The sequence below is a fragment of the Cygnus atratus genome, chromosome Z, assembly GCF_013377495.2.
Source record: "Cygnus atratus isolate AKBS03 ecotype Queensland, Australia chromosome Z, CAtr_DNAZoo_HiC_assembly, whole genome shotgun sequence".
NCBI classification, from domain to species: domain Eukaryota; kingdom Metazoa; phylum Chordata; class Aves; order Anseriformes; family Anatidae; genus Cygnus; species Cygnus atratus.
Window position 1 is genome coordinate 1,068,070 of NC_066396.1, and position 16,323 is coordinate 1,084,392.

The window sequence follows — 16,323 nt, forward strand, 5'->3', positions numbered from 1 at the left end:
TCCCGGGTTGCAGATGAAGGTGGCTGCAGCATGTTCAGCTCACAGCAGCGAGATCTGCCCAGGGCGTTTGGCAGAGACCCTCCTTCTGCCCCACACCCCATGATAGGAAGTTTTGACACCCCTGAATAACCGTTTAGCTTAGCAGCAAACACCACAGCAGTATGAAGCGAGGCTGTAATTATTTGTAAGTGAATGATAGCTACTTTCTTTAATTATGGTTGATAAATGAGTTTGGTTAAAGTAAATATATGATGTAAAAATATTAGTAATGTTTGTGCTTGGCCAAGATCACACCCTTCTTCTGCAGTTGTCAATGAACTAACCAAATGCTTTGCTTTAAAGGGTTGAATGTAAGCCAAAAAAAACGTGGAGCTGTAACTGTGATATATCATTCTTCAGCTCTAATATATGTCCCTAAAATATGCCTTGTCTTTTAATATTGGGAAATATTTGTGAGTTGTTTAACATATGGGACAATGTTGGAGCTTGTAGTCATTTGTATGTATTCACGTACAAAACATGGTTACAACAGTTTTAAAGGGTCTAATATAAGCCAAAAAAAGCATGGAAATTTCAACACTCCCTTCTTAACTCACACCATGGGGCTTAGGTAGTGCACAGAGACACTTCACAAATAGCCACACACTTCTGTGAAACCCACTGGGCTGTGGGATGCTTTCAAGTTTAACCTTTAATTTGAATCTGAAGAACTTAAGTGTCTCTTACTTCTGCCTGCCCTTAGGTTACAGAAAAATCTCATTCCTGTCTGATTGTTTTTGCCAATCTTAGTGAAAATACTGGTTTCGCTTGGTTTAAGACATTTGTTTTCCAGAAACGTGTTCAGAGGCACACAGTGAATTAAGCCATGTGGGACTCTTAGAAATTTTGGATCCCTCATTTCTGTGTTGTTCAAGTCCCAGTTGTCCCCAGCAGAGCGGTTTGCACAGCTGTGGGCTCTGTGCTCGAGATGTCTTCTCCTGCCCTTGGTATGAGCTAGGAGCATGGCAGAGTCCTACAATTTCATGTTCCTGAAGCACCCTGAAACTTTTGTCTGCTTATACAACTTGGAATTTTCAAGTTGTTACATGTGCAAGCCTGTGTTATTGTGTGTAAATGCATGTGTGCTGCTGGGGCCATCAGCTGCCTCCTGCAGCCCCAGTTCAACATAATTGTCTGGTAATTGGGGTGAACTCTTCTTAATCTGTTCTCTTCAGGCAGAAGAGATAGCAGGGCCCATGCCCTTTTATGTCGTGGTGTTGGTGCGTTCCTGGATGTGTGGGGCATTTATCTGGAGGAGGTGGGGATGATGGGATGTGGACATTTCCCTCCAGTGGAAATGCTGCTGAGGCATCCTTGGCCAGGATCTTCATTTTGTGTGGTGTGGGACTGGAGATGGGGCTGTGAGTACCTCTGCTAGGATGGGTGACACTTGTGAAGTGCTGCCCTAATGAAGACATCTGTAAATCCATGCTGATCGCCTGCATCTGTGATTTGGGGAGCATTCTAAATATTGCTGTGATGAACAGTGCATGTTACTGTTTAACAGAGCTGTCCTGACCCCAGGTTTTTGAACCCCCCTGAAGGAGAGGTCCCCATAACTGCTGGTATAGCATGGCCTGCACCTCCACAAGCAGGCAGTAACTTTCTTTTCATGCTCTTCTTTCTCTTGGCAACTGATACAGCCTGATTATCATCCATTTTGAACCGGTTTCATACTGGTGCACGCTCCTGACTTGAACGAAGCTGCTCCTAACTTGAGGGGTGTGGCAGCAGTGAGGCCTTCATGTCACCTCTGGTTTTATTGCTTTTAAATAGCATAATTGGTACATTGATTAAATGTGACTTACTTGTCTTTACGAGTAAGAAATTATTACTAATGCTTAAATCAGAAACAGGCTAGATAGCTATATGATTAATATCTGTTTTACATAAAAGAACCACAAATGGCAGTTTATTTGATTTCATGTGCTGCTGCTTCTGTTCACGTGCTGGTTTTAGAGCAGGTCTGTGCTGTTAACACCAACAGCCTCTGAATCTTTGCATCTTTTCATTTGCTGACCCCTGCTTGTGTCTCAGGCAGTGGTGGGGATGGGCCTGGTGCTGTCCTTATGCACGGCAAAAGGCCTCAAAAGCCCCGGGTGGGAATAGGACGGGGCTGCTGGTGGCCAGGCCCCGCTTTCCCTCAGAGCTGGGCCAGATGAGCGCCTCCCTTTCACACTCACCGTGCTGGGATATTTATTGCTTAAAATCTGTGGACCACAAGCGTCTGCAGAGAGGGGTTGTGCTTAAATGAGGGCTTACATTGTATTTTATTCTCCAGATGCCTATTTTTGACATACATTTTCCCGTGGCTGGCATCTAGCGGGGAGCCTGTGCCTCAGGCTTCAGGGCAGGCCCGGTGGTAAGGAGCTCTGCAACTTCACCTGCTCCTCGTGTTGCTCACAGTTTCTCAAGCCCTTCCTCAAACTACTGCTTGTGTGTTTTCAAACACAGCTTGTCTTGTGCATTTCCGAAGTCCAAGTGCTCTGCTGGGTATTTTGGTTTTGTTTTAAGAGTAACGGAAGAGTACTCACTTGGCCCGGAAACGAAACGTGCATGGGCTGATAGCTGCAGCAGGCATGGCGTTGGTTCGTATTGCCTCTCCATTTCCAAGTGTGTCCTTGGTGAGCGTTTTCTATCCTGCTACTTTGGATATTTTGCTAGTACCTTATATCAATATCGTTTACTAATGTACAGTAACTTGTTTCTAACCTCCCTGTAGCTTAATGTAGCATTTCACTGCAAGGATTACGTTGAGGTTTTGGGCGCTGTCGAAGAAAGCTGCTGGCTTACGTGGTGACCTTTGAGTCTCATCTGGGCTAGTGGTTGATGATTTGGTTACTGTGGTCCTATTATGACAGCTGCTGGGTCATTGTAATTCAGTTCCTCTCCTTGGTTTGCCTACCAGGAGTATTTAGGTTTGTGCCGCTTCGAGCTGCAGCAGCCCGGTGTGCTGGGACATGGCGTGGATGTTCTCAGCTGCAGCGACTGAGGGCATGGGGAACACTCCAGGAGAGAACTGTCCCTGACTTGATTAAGTGTTAAGTATAGTACTTATGGAAATAGAAAATATGGAAATAGAAAATAGACGTGAAAATAGAAAAGATGAAAAATATTTTGCGGAATGAACAGTTTGTGTGCTCTTCCCCTCCACCTGTAATATTTCTGGTGTTCAAAGCAGTGAATTTTATACCTTATTGAAAAAGGTCCTACCCCACTCACTGACTGCAGTGCTAGAAGGTGGGTATTTTACCTCTGATACTGTTTTGAGAGACTGAAGGCTTATAAGCTCATTGAATGTACCTCTCAATTTTTATAGGAGTTGGTTAGTGATGTGGTATGTGAAGACAAATCTCTATTGCTAAATGCAAAATGAAGAAGTTCAACTTTTTCCCCCTCCTAATTGTCTACTTCGAATTGATCCTGCACGGTGTAGGGTTTTGCTGTTACACAATCACTTGCCATGCTTTTAGGAGGGCTGGCACTTTCATTTTCCAGAGGCAGTTGTATCACAAAATACATGTTTTCACCTATGGTTTCTCCCCTCCTTTGAAAAACCTGCAAGTCGAAATTTTCCTCTCTGCATTGTTATTTCTGAGAAGGTGGTGTTTTCTCGCGGTTAAGTGACCGAGCCCTGACCATGCCAGGAGGTGCAGCTGGGGTGGTTGGTGCTGGGAGTGGTGCTTGCTCCCAGCTGGTGTTCCCAGCAGCTTGGCTCCACTGCCCGGCTGCTGCTTAGCAAGTTGCTGGATGTCTTTGTACTCGGAGGAGCCTTCCTATTTATCTGTCTGAAGAATGTGCAGTGTATATTTTGCAGGGATATTGTGAGATTTGATAAATTACTGTCTGGAAAACATCCTGAGTTCATTGGATACTCTGTGTATATGCCAAATTTTAATATTATTTTTAATGCTGTGATAGCACTTGTCTCCGTATGAATATTGCTGTGGTATTTGCTTTTAATCCGTACAGCTTTGATTCTGTTACTGTTATTATAAGTAGAACTGGAATTTTTGCAGATTAGTTAAGTTTACCCAACACAGCATTATAAGGCCTTGCTTTCAATTGCTAAACTATAAACATTTGGGATGAAATTTTCCATGCTGTGTATCTGACTCAGCCTGATTATTATTTTTTTAACCTTCTGCAGAAATGATTTCAACATTTCCTAAAATGAGATTACATTTCATCCTGGCAGATTTTTGATTTTCTCAGTTAGTGCCTGGCATGTCATGAACATTAATTCTTTTTCACACCACCTCTGTTATGTCAGGTGGCTTTGGGTCCCCCTTTGCAGCTGGAGAACTTAAGGTACGTGAAGAAGCACGAGGGAAACGTCAAAAACTGTCTAGTAATAATTCAGAAATGCAGAAGGTTTTGATTCTCGTGGTTGTGCTGCTTCATACTGGTCATCTGAATAATGAGAACACGCATTCAGCAGCCACTTATGTACCATAGTGTTGTCTGCTTTTTTTCTTACTGTATTTTTTGTATTGTTTAAAACTTTTTCAATGCAGTGCAATTTATTAGTATTACTAAGAGGGTCTTTGTTAAAGGCGTCAGACAACTTACAGTGGATAGAAATTAAGACGCGACTATGATAATTGCAAAAAATAAATTCCATGTGAGGGACAGAAACACATGACATTGCTTTTTGGATAGCAGTTAAAGATGAATCTTCAGGAATGACAAGCAGCATCTTTTCCAGAAAAATCTGTGACTGTCTGGCTAGCTTTAACATCAACTAAGATGTTTTTCAGCAACAGAAAAACTGAATCTAACAACTTAAAAGGCCAAGAAAGGCCTTCAGAAACCAAAGAACTGGAGATCCCGGGCTCCAGTTTTCACTTAAAATATTTTGCCTTGGTGCAGCTGACAGAGCACCGCACCGGCAGGTTTAGGAGGAATTGCACACGGGGTGAGCGCTTCCAAGGCTGGCCGTGTTGGCTCCCCAAGGGCTCTCCCCGTGAGGGAGCAGGCAGGCCTTCCCCAGCTGGGTGGGAGCTGTGGGGAGTGGTGTGAGCCCACTCGTGTCCAGCTGGGGAAGGCTTCACCAGGTGGGTGCACTGGAGCCTAGCCCCGGTCCGCTGGGGAGGGCATAGGCTGAAGTGTGACGAGTGTCAAATCCCCCAAGGAAGCTGAAGTGTGGTGTGGCTGGGCTGCAAGGAGACCTTTGACGTGGTCCGGTGTTTGTGGATGGAAAACATGCCGGGAATGCGAGCAGCACTGCTATATTTATCCACAGCAGCTATGACCTGGAGAAGGCCGGTCCCACCGTCTAGGACTGCGGTGTCCTTGCTTGTGCTTGCAAGAGAGGTGGGAGAAAGGGCTGAAACCCTGGGTTCAGCCACCACCTTTGAACTACTGGGCTGATTTGTCATGTGCTTCCAAATCTGCCTCTGGCATCTCATTTTTTGGCAGTTTTATTCACCTCTAGACCCACTTAACTCTCTTTCCACCCACCCCTTTGAATGTCGCATGGCTATACGTGCTCACCAACCTAACTTCTGCAGCTTGTGACTACCGAAGGCTGTCCAGCTGAGGCATCTGGAAGGTCTGAGATAGCTTTCAAATAGCACCCAAGATCAGAGAGAGCTGTGTTGAATCGTTTTTGGCCAAATCTGGAGTTACTTCACCAATCAATGTTTCTCAACGTCTCCAACATTCAAAAACAAAGCTAATCTGAGAAATAATTGCACCCCCTTGAGCACTTTTCAAGTGTGGGGCGCTGTAAATGCATCTCTCAGGACCAAATTACAACACGGTAATGAATTTCAGGCACGGTCTGTTCTGTTCTTCAGTGGACATGTCTAAATTTACATGTAAGCTACAGCTCCCAGTTCCTTCTCCCTGTTACGTGGGAGCAGCTGTACAGGATTTCTCCCAGCCTTTTCTTCTGGATTAGTTTTAGTGGTTTCAGCACAACAAAGCAGAAGTGCTTCTGGATAGCCCTGAGCAGCAGTCGGAGTTTAGCTATGCGGGGCGTCAAGGCTGAGGCCTGAGGAGCTTGGATGTAGCATTTTGGCTTTCGAAGATAACCACAATGGAAATCACACAATTTACTGTCCACAGGGGCCTTGAAAGAGGCCTTAAAAATGCTTTGTGGAGGGCAGGGGCTCACGTACCTCTTCTTGTCATGCAGTATACCTGCTGCTCCTCCCATGCTTCGCTTGTATACGAGCAAAATTAACAGCAAAGATCTGTCTGAAAAGCATTTTGTAGATGAAGATGGAAATACATCGCAGTTCCTAAGCACAAGGTAATGCATTTTGTCTGCAAAGTGACTTGCTACACTGCCAGTCAGGGTTCTCAGCTCCAGCATCCAGCCCAAGCCTCTCGTACAGTCCCGAAGAAAAGAAATTGCAAGGACATTTCCATTTATTTGGGGAACGAGCAGCAGATGTATAAATAGAAACCGTAGACTGTGGCAATTAATGTCTGCATACTGAGCAAAGAATTGAAATATTATTTTGTACTACATAGTTTCAGTGAAGTTTACATTCCGTTGTATTTTGTTCTTAAACAAGCCCAAGCATTTTTAATAAGTTATTTTGTGCGACAGTTGTGTTCTGCATAGCGTGGCACAGACTAGAGCTGTGTGAAAATTCTGCGTTGAGCTGCAAACGTGTTTGATCGGGCTTTGGGGTACAAATTACAGCGCGTTGGAAGTCTGCAAAATGCTGGCTGAAGTTATCCTCCCTGTGAACGGCGAGGAGAGTCCCCGTGCTGGCAGCCCAGTTCTGTCTTGGGAACGGAACTAGATTTTAAGGGAACATCTGTAAGGCCCCCTAAATGGTTAATGAGCTTCTGCCCTTTTTATAGACGAACTTAGTTTGGCTTTCAAATCAGCCTTTGCTGCTCTTCTCCAGCTGAGCTGATATTAGTGGCAGAGGGAATTTGAGCTCACACCTGTTTGAGCATTAAAAGAAACCTATAAGTGACTTCCTTAAAATATTCATGGAGAGGAAAAAATTCAATTTCTAGAAGGTCCTACCCCACCAGGAAAAACATCGCATGAAAAAGCACATTTAAAGAGGGAGGGGGATCAGCAACAACAAAAAGCTGGCTTTGGTTTGTGAATTACTTTAAATCTTTATATTTTCCAGGGTGTTTGGTAGTCACGTAATCGGTGAGCACACACTTAAAGGTAGAGGCGTGCTTCTGGAGGACACGGCTGGCCTGGATGTGGAAGAGATTTGCATTACAGCTGGAAAGCATACATGTGGGAAAATCTGTGAAACAAAACAAATTTGTTGAATTACTAGGTCATTTACATAGCTGCTCCAGTCATGGTCCGTTAAACAGGCAAAAACAATGGTTTTGTTCTGCTCTCTAGTTAAGGCACAGAATGTGTAAAACAATGCGGAGTTAGCTGGATAATTAATGATGATTCTGAGCCTGCTCTTACCTTAAGTCTGAGCTCCGCAGCGTATAGAGACGTTGAATCGAATAACGCATCAGCTAAATGAGGTCGACTTCTTTTGTTAGGGCCTGGCGTGTTCTCCTCCGAAAAATAGATAAAGCTGCAACTGCCGGGGCTCAAAGGTGGCTGAACCTTTATGTTAGACAACACTCGAGCTGATTCGAAGGCAGAGCTTTGGCAGCACGTTGCTGGTCAGAGCTAACTGCCGTGTGTATTTCTGGAGCAGATTTCTTCCAAGCTTTTTGTCTGTAACCTAGGGCACGTCCGGGAGAGAAACGTATCTCATTGGCTTCTGCAGGAAGACAGGATTGTCTTGTAACAAAGTCATTTTTACTTTCATAGCTGCATTTTTAGTTCTCTCTCAAGGCTACTTCTGACAGTTCGTGTAATGGCGTCTCTATTCCTGTCCCCAGTCTCCGGGACTGCTCTGGGTTGTGCGCATTTGGTCAGATGCACAGAATATATAAAATCAAATATAAAAGAGCTCCGATGAAAATGATAAAAAGGGTATGACAGGAGGGTACAGCAATTCTCTGCAGCATCATGCCAATAGATGCATCTTGCCATATGGTCTGAATTAAGGACAGCACCAGTTCTCACACTATACGAGGCTGATGGTATACTAGGTCCGTGCTTTGATCCTTGTACCATGTGAAATAAAAAGATATGGAGCATGCATTTAACAGGAACCATCAGTACTTTAATTAGATTATATTTCTTTTTAACTAAAATCAGAGTACTCCAATCCGTTTCTTTACTTTGCAGACTTTTACTATGTGATTGTGGTCTTAAGCACATTCAATAGTTCTAAAAAGAGTGCAGAATGAAAAGCGATAAAGGAGGGTATTCTGGGGAGCAAACATGCTGACTAGATGTGCTAAAGCAGAAATTAGGCTAACTATCAAATATTGCAAGTGAATTATTTGGAAAAAACCGTTCTAATTCTTGGATGAGGAAGCTGTGTAGTTAGATCAGCAAGAATTTAGTTACAAGCATTTTAAATTGTCGTTTAAATACATTTTAATTATGGTATCTAGATCAAACGTTCATACCTTTCCTACTCTCTGTATTTTCATTTGTTACATATCACTAGAATTGAAAATGCCAGCTTCTGGTTCTCACAGACAGCAAATTTTGTTTTTCCAAATACTTCCAGGACTAAATTTTTCCTTCCCTAAATGTTACCATTCACATAAATCTCATAGGGAATTATTCCAAGGCCGGTTTAGACCTGGATTTGCAATTGGCTGAGATTACAAATCCCCCGTGGCATGGGAAGCGGCACCTGGAAGATAACTGAAAATCTGACAGGATAAGAGCTTATTTTAGGAACTACTATATGAAGGAGTTTGCAAGCGTCCACAAAATTTGGCCCAATGGCAGTAATCTACTTAATCGGTCTTCATTTCGAGAAGCAAAGACGATACCGTGTAAATACACACCATCAAGGGGAATCGGTACCTACTGAAAAAAATAAGTGTGGCAAGCATATTCGACACAGAGAATGAGAATAAATACTACGGTGAGAAGGAAGCTAGTAGCCTAATATAGATGAACAAGCACGGCAAAAAGCAATCATCAGAAAGGAAGGCAAGAATATAAGATGGGAAACATCAAGTACTGTTCAGAGAATGTGTGGAATGAGGTTGACTGTTAAAAAATAATGATATGAAAGCAAAGATAAAGAAAGGAGAGACTGTAGGTGAGGTTAGGATAAATAATCATGAAAGATTATTGCAATGCGTAAAGAAGAAGAGGTCAGTAAAGTAGATTTTAGGACCTCTTAGAGATGGAAAGGGTAATTTATTGACAGATGATGTAGACACTGCTGAAAAATAAATGGATTTTTCGCCTCAGTGTTCACAAAAGAGTATGGGGAACAGATGCCAGAATCAGATATAAATTTCCCAGGAGAGAGTCAAGAAATATTGAAGGAAATAGGGATTATTCCAGAATGGGTGATCGCACGGTGGGTGAGAACATCAGTAGATGGATTAAACCCTGTAGAGGAGCCATCACAGAATTCTGAAATAAGAAAAGAGAAAGGGCTATCTAATGTTGGGGGGCAGGGGGAAGGAGGGATGAACAAAACCAACAAACCCTCTCTTTTGTTCCAAGGTGTCCTTAGTTGTCCCCATTGGTAACCATCGAGGAGCTCTGTTTCTCCGTAGGGGCACAATGTTTTTGTCCCGTAAGGACTTTATCGACGAGTTTTGTGCATGACTCTTTCAGTTATTTTAAAGTAGTTTTAAATACTTGAAATATTTTTTGGAACAAAGAGTCCGGTCTCCACGAAATGTGTAGTCCTGTGTGGAAAGGGCGCCCCTGAACCTGTGGCCACCTGAAAGGAGTAGCTCAGTTGGGTCAGGAGATTTTCTCTACAGGAACCATTGCAGGTCTTCAAACGTGAGCTGAACCTAGGGGCTTCTGCCATCTGGAGGCCTCTGCCTCCTCCAAGGAAATCACTGGTACCTTCTAGTTCTGCCAGAAGAAACATTACCCTTGATCTGACTGGTGGTGCGTTTATCCCGACATTCACAGTTGACGCTCAGCCAGACGGAACCTGGGTCTACAAAATACTAATTTTTTGATGCTCTTCTTCGTGATCCTCCTAATGATGTGGAAGAGCCATATTCAGAACAGCCATATTCTTGTGGCACAGTCTTCGCTGTACAAGCTTCTCACGTCTATGAATGACTGAACCGAAATGTTCCCTGTCGTGATGAGCCATCTTGCCAGCCTTGCTCCTGAGTCTTATGTTTCTTCAGAGGCATTTTTGCTGTCAGAGGTTCTCATGCCTCTTCCTGGTCCAGATTCATTGGTTTATTTTATTCATTAGGTTTAGTTCTATCCTCAGGAACGAAGTCTAAATGGCCAGCAGTAGCTGTTACTGAAGCTGGAGACAAAGTAAGATGCGTAATTTCCATTCAACAGGCAAACGTGCAAACGCTGTTGGAGGTAATGGGTAGAATATTTAACACAGAGCTAAATTGTTGCAAGGTCGTACGCTTGTGGTCTTCTTCAGCGTGAGTGTTAGAAGAACGGCAATTAAAGCGCACAGATATTTGGATTGAGGGGAGAAAAACAATGCAGGCTGAAACTGAACTTAGGGTGTCCATCTGGCAGAGGAGATCCTTAACATTTGGATACCAAGCTGATTCAGCGAAACACTTATTTTTAAAACCTTGTAATGCTTTAGAAATAGAATCCAGATCAAACAAGATTTCACATATCCCCCCCACGCCCTCCCCACAAGCAGAAGTTGCTCTCCAGTCCTTTGGAAAGCTTTTGCAGAAGACCAAACCCTTTCTTCTGTCCCCCGAGTGGAGTCTTACCCTCTTCCCGAAGGCAGCTGCCGGCAGATTTCCTCTGCTGGTTTCTCGTCCCTGCAGCTGCAGGGCAAAGGTTGCAGCAGAGATCCCCTTCTGCCTTCATCTCATCTTCCCCCCTCATCCTACAGACTGCCAATTTGCTTTGTGTTGGTCTTCCCGAGGAGACGCCTTCTACCTCCACCCATCCTCTTTGGTGGCATTTGAGATGGTTAGCTGAAGGCTGTGGTCGGTAGGTTTCCTAAGGGTCGGCAGCCTCTGAGTGAATTTAACTGACTCCCCTTTTAGGGATCATCTCCCGGCTCCTGCTGGAACGGTAAAACCATCTCCTAGGTGCGCTGTAGCTTGGATGTTGCTTTGTGTGCGTGTTTGCCATGATGGGCTTGTGCTTTGGCTTCAGCCTTCGGTTATCCCACCAGCTGCTGAAATGGCATCTCTTGGGATGCAAGGGATTGCGGGGGAATCTTTGAGTAGACGATGAATTGTCTCTAAGCCCTGCTTTGTGGATGGAAAAATCTCAAATGCTTCCAGAGACTGAGCCTCTTGCCTGCAGCCGTCCACCCATCTGCATTTTAATTCTTAGAGCTCCCTGCCACCCTCCTGGCCGCGACCAAATAGCGTCCCTACTGCTCAGTGTCCTAAACCCACTCGATATTGGCTTAGTTCAGAGTTGATGGAGATTGCAGAAAGCCACAACCTGTCAAAGCACGAGCGGCTACAGCAACAGCTTCTGCTTTTTTCTACAGAGAGACCATGGTCAGGTTATGCTGCCGTGACATATTTGGGCGTGTTTGCCCCAGGGTGATTTTTATAGAGGCACTTTGACCTTCTCCAGTAAATACAGTACTCAGCTTTCCATGCCCCTACACAACATTTTCCATACGTGGAACACACCCAACATTCCTGCCATCGTTAAGTGTATCTTGTGCCTTTTTGTTGCTGTTGGATTCAGGGCAATGCCGTTTTAGCCTTTGCATCTTTGAGCTTCTCTCCTCCTGTAGTTGGAAGAATTACCAGAAACTCACTATTGAGACGTTTCTGCTTTTCTGGGGAATAAAAGCCTTTTATCACCTCCAGAACCCTTGGTTTACACTCAGAATATTCTTATTTTGGGTCAGAATATGCTTGAAGCGGGGAGGACCCAGCTGAGCCTTGCTCCTTGAAATGGCCGGTCCCTTGCAGCGTGTTTTGGTCGCCTAGATTTTACCTCTCTGTACGGCAGAACCATTCTTTGTCTAACTTTGATTTTTTTTAACATGCGAAATGGTTTTGATCACGTTATATGGAGCTGTCATCACGCCCCGACCAGTTGCAATCCCCGTGCCCGCTCATGTGGCGCACACCTGTAACATGTTGGGAACGGACCGGGCTTTGAAGCTCGACTTGTTCTCTCATAAGAGTCCGCATATTTCTTCCATCATGTAATGAGATTTGCTGATGATACAAAACGGAGGGGAGCAAGCTGCACTTAAAAGAAAGGCAATATAAAATACAGCTTTGGCCGCGGTCCTGCGCTTGGACCCGTGCAGGAGGAGCCCTGCCCCGGTGCAGAGCCCTGGTGGCTCGCACACGGCTCTGCGAAGCGATAAAAATCCCCTCGCTGGTTTCTCCTGCGGTAGTTTGTTTTTAACGCTTTAAAACACGGAGTAAAATAATTACTGAAATGCGGAGGGAGAGTAGAAGGATGAGGGGAGGGGAGGGAAGGAAAGGAAAGATGTGCTGCGTTTGAAAAAAGCTGGTGGTTCGGGGAGAGACTGTAAGATTATTCCAGCTGTCGAGGAGGGGCGAGGGGATGTCGCTCTTCTCCCGACCAGAGATGGAGAGCAGCCAGCACCGGGCCCGGGATAGGAGCGAGGCTGATAGGGGACCCGTAGGAGGTTTAAAAACATAAAGAAGTCTTTTTTCATTCAGCTGCTGATGCGGAAGGGAAAGAGGGGGTGACGTGAACCTGCTTTTCCTCTGATCCATTAGAAGAGAGGCGATGCCAACAGCGAAGTGAAAGGGAAACCAGATTCAGCTCTCAGGGCTGTCGCGTGGACTCGTTCTTGAAATGCATCGCTGCAGGTAGGAAGGAGCAGGCTCTGGTCCCCGTGTGCTGTTCGAGCTGTGAGGGACCGCAAGGTGAGGCGGCTCCGTGTTCTGTGTAGGCTCGTGGTGGCGGTTAATGGAGAGACAGGTCCGAGGGCTGATGGAAAACAGCCCATCGAAACCTTCCCCCACATACAAAACAGGGTTTTTTTTTTTCCTTTTTTTTTTTTTTTGGAGCTAATAGGCTGAGATTCGTGAGCAAAGGTTGAATAAAAGTCAAAGGAAACTATTTTGGCACTTTATGAGGGACGAGTGAGGCCACATCCGTAATCCTGTGCACGGTTCTTGTCACCTTATTATTAGAGCTGTGTAAATCTGGCAAGGATTTGTATTTGCCAAATATACCTCTGGCCTAGATTTGGGCTTGTATTTGGAATTCAGGCCAGTTTTAACGCCTGTGCAGTTTGTACTTTTTGCCAGTTTTAAGCAAAATAACAGGAAAGAGGATAATGAAGGACAGAGGAGTCAGGAAAGCAGAAAGCTAAGAAAGGAAGGAACTAGAAAAAGAGGAGAGAGACAAAGGAATATGGAGCCCATTCCTTCTCTTCTACCTTCATTACACCCCTTCCTTAACGTAGCTTTTCTTTGCCCGTTCTTGCTTCAGTCTTGCTCTCTTTGAATTTAGAAGAATTAACTAAAGCCAGCCCCTCTCTTCTGCTCTGCTCGCGCTCTCGCAGTCTTTTCTTAATTTGCAAACTTCTCCCTAGCCTCCCTCTCATCAATTTTTGTTCCCCCACCTTCAGCTCTTTTCCTGTGCCCCGGCATCCCTCAGTGCATGCGCTCGCTGTGAACGTTTGTCTGCTCGGCACACCCCGTCCTGGTGCGCAGACGCTTTGATGTGCTCGCACACCAGCAGGATTGAAATTCGAAGGCTCGAGAAGTATTGCGCTCCCATCCCCGAATGGAGCCTCACAGCCACGCTGGTGGGAGAGGTGATTTGCTCGTGTCACCTCATCCCACACCTCGGCCGGGCGGCACAGGCAGAGGTACGCTCCTTGGGAATCCCCGCAGGGGTTTTGGAAGGGCTCCTCTCCGTGTTGCTGGGGTTAGGTTGCAGGACCTGCTTTCCCCGAGGGCAGCGAATTGGATCCGAGTGGTCCGAGCAGCCCCTGTGAAAGCAGACCCCAGAGCAGCCAGGCATCCTCCGCTCTCAGGGCACTCGAGAGCAGCCCAGGGTTGCTTTCTCTGGGAACGTAGTGCCGGGGAGAGGTCTAGATTTGCCACCTTCTCGCCTTTGGCATCTTTCTCTTGGGGAAACGGACGAGGGGATGGGGAAGAGAACGGGAGTGTGAGCAGGGGACGGACAAACCTCTCCACCCGGTGGGCAGGGCTGGTGGCTGGTGACGTCTCTGAACGGTGGACAGAGGAGCTGCAAATTCCTCAAGGTCACCCAGGAAATCAGAGGGAAAGCTGGAACAAACCCTGGGAACAATCAGAGCAAGAAGCGCTGATTCTGCTTGTAGGCAGCACCGGTCTTCAGTGCACATCTGTGGTCGTACTGTGCTGGGAGCCAGGGTTTCGACTGAGACCACCGAAATCTTAGCTTTTAAGCACAAGACGCGTCTGCTGCTCCTCCTCTCTCCTGCAGGTGTGGGAGCGCGGGGAGGCTGGGGCCCCGTGGGGTTTGGTCGGAGATCCTTATCTGTCTCACACGTTGCATGCGATGGGTGGATCCAGTTTGCTGAATTGTTTGGTTGCGGCTTCAGCGATGATTCATTGATTAACGCGCACAGATTTATCAGAATAAAAACAAAGCAGGTATATAGAAGGTTCCAGTGGGGTGAGATAAAATGAACTTTGAGAATTCCCCCATTTCCCAAGGCGAAGGGGCTGCTTTGGGGCAGACAGGGTTGCAGAGGATCCCTTCTGAAAGGGATCTGCGAGGCTATTTGAGCTGGTGACAAATGTGAAATCGGTCACGAGCCTTGAGCTGAGCAGAGGCCAGATGTGGCAGGAATTGCAAGCAGAAGTTCTCGGCCAGCGAAAATAATATAGGGACACGGGAATGGCCAGCGCTAGGACCAGATCCCAGTTAAAAACGGGCGTGTGTTGGTACTTGCAATAAACCAGTCAGTGGGTCGGTCAGAACCACCGGGGCCCTGAAATTTCTTCTCTTTGCGCACTTTTGGCTCCCCGCGTTCTCCGTGCCGGTGCTGCACAACATCTCAGAGGGGTGGCGCGCTTTTCTTTTTAATATCGTTTTGGGATCTGCTTTGTGCGCTTTTGTGACCGCTCACTTCTTCCTTCGGAGGCACGTGGGAAGCTGCTACGTTTTCATAACTTTTTGACAACGTCTGAACTCGCAAGACTCCCGCGCCCTCCCTCGCTGCCTTTCGTTTTAGCGGCGCTAAAAGCTTTGCTTCTCCCCTGCCCCAGCCTCCTGCCACAACGCGGCGCGTAACCTCGCGTGCTCCTCTCGGCAGCTTTGGCACGAGGCTCGGGCGGAGCAGAAACCTCCAGGAGCAGAGCGCAGATCCCCGGTGGATACCTCCCATCCCCTGCGGCGCGCCGCTTGGAGCCGCGGGGTGCGGAGCCGCGCAGCGGCAAGCGATCATTTTTTCTCCGGTTTTAAGATTTACCTGTTGTGCTCAGCGCAACAAAAGGCACGAAATCTCTGTAATTATCCTGGAAGGCGGAGGAGATCGCGTTTTAGCGCCTTTGATCTCGAGCCGGAATAAGCTCGGCTTTTGGAAATTCAATTTGAAAGATTCTGCTGTACGCATCTGCTTTTTGTACCGCAATTTCTTTTGAGCCAGAAAATAGAAATTTATTAACGCCAATGCGCGGGTTCTGTTTGTCGGAAGAGAAGGAAGCCCGTTCAAAACACGAGTTGACTCTCTTTCTAGCACTAGGAAATCTTAATGGGCGTGACGGGTGCTAGCATTCTGGAGTCGATAGCAAAGTTTTGGGGGAGCGAGCAGACAGCAGAAAATGGCAGGACGCTTCTGGGAGCGTAAACGTTTCTGGGAGATATAATATGTGAGTAGTTGCAAGGTGCTAAGGAAAAGAATTGGGGAAAAATTGAAGAAAAAAATGAAGAAAAAAGAACTGGGGAGCGGGGCTTGCGCTCGGTTGCTCTGCTGATGCCCAACGTGCTGGAGAATGAGTCGCGCCTTGCAAATTGAACGGGATCCAAAATTCAAGGTAGACACTTTCAAAACATTACCTAAGAGATGCGACTTGTGTTTCTCGAGGCTTTGCATACAAACCCAGGAAAGACGGGTTGGACAGCAAAGCGGGTAGGAGATATACCTTGGCTCTAGTAGATGTTCCATCAGAATTTCCCCTCGGAACCTTTTTTTCCTACTCCCTGTCAAAACCTGCCAAACAGGAGCTTGGTCAGCCTGAAAGAATACCGTATAAATGAGAATGTATATCTTGAAGCATATGTGAAGAAACCCTGATTGGTCTGTGTGACGGCAGAGAGCTAAAATAAACCCCAAA

General features: G+C 46.1%; 1 protein-coding gene across 12 annotated transcripts in view; it reads left to right on the top strand.

The window, feature by feature from the left end:
• Positions 1-16,323, top strand: part of TCF4 (transcription factor 4) — a 208,061-nt gene that overhangs the window by 67,580 nt on the left and 124,158 nt on the right. The gene's annotated exons all lie outside the window — the stretch shown is intronic.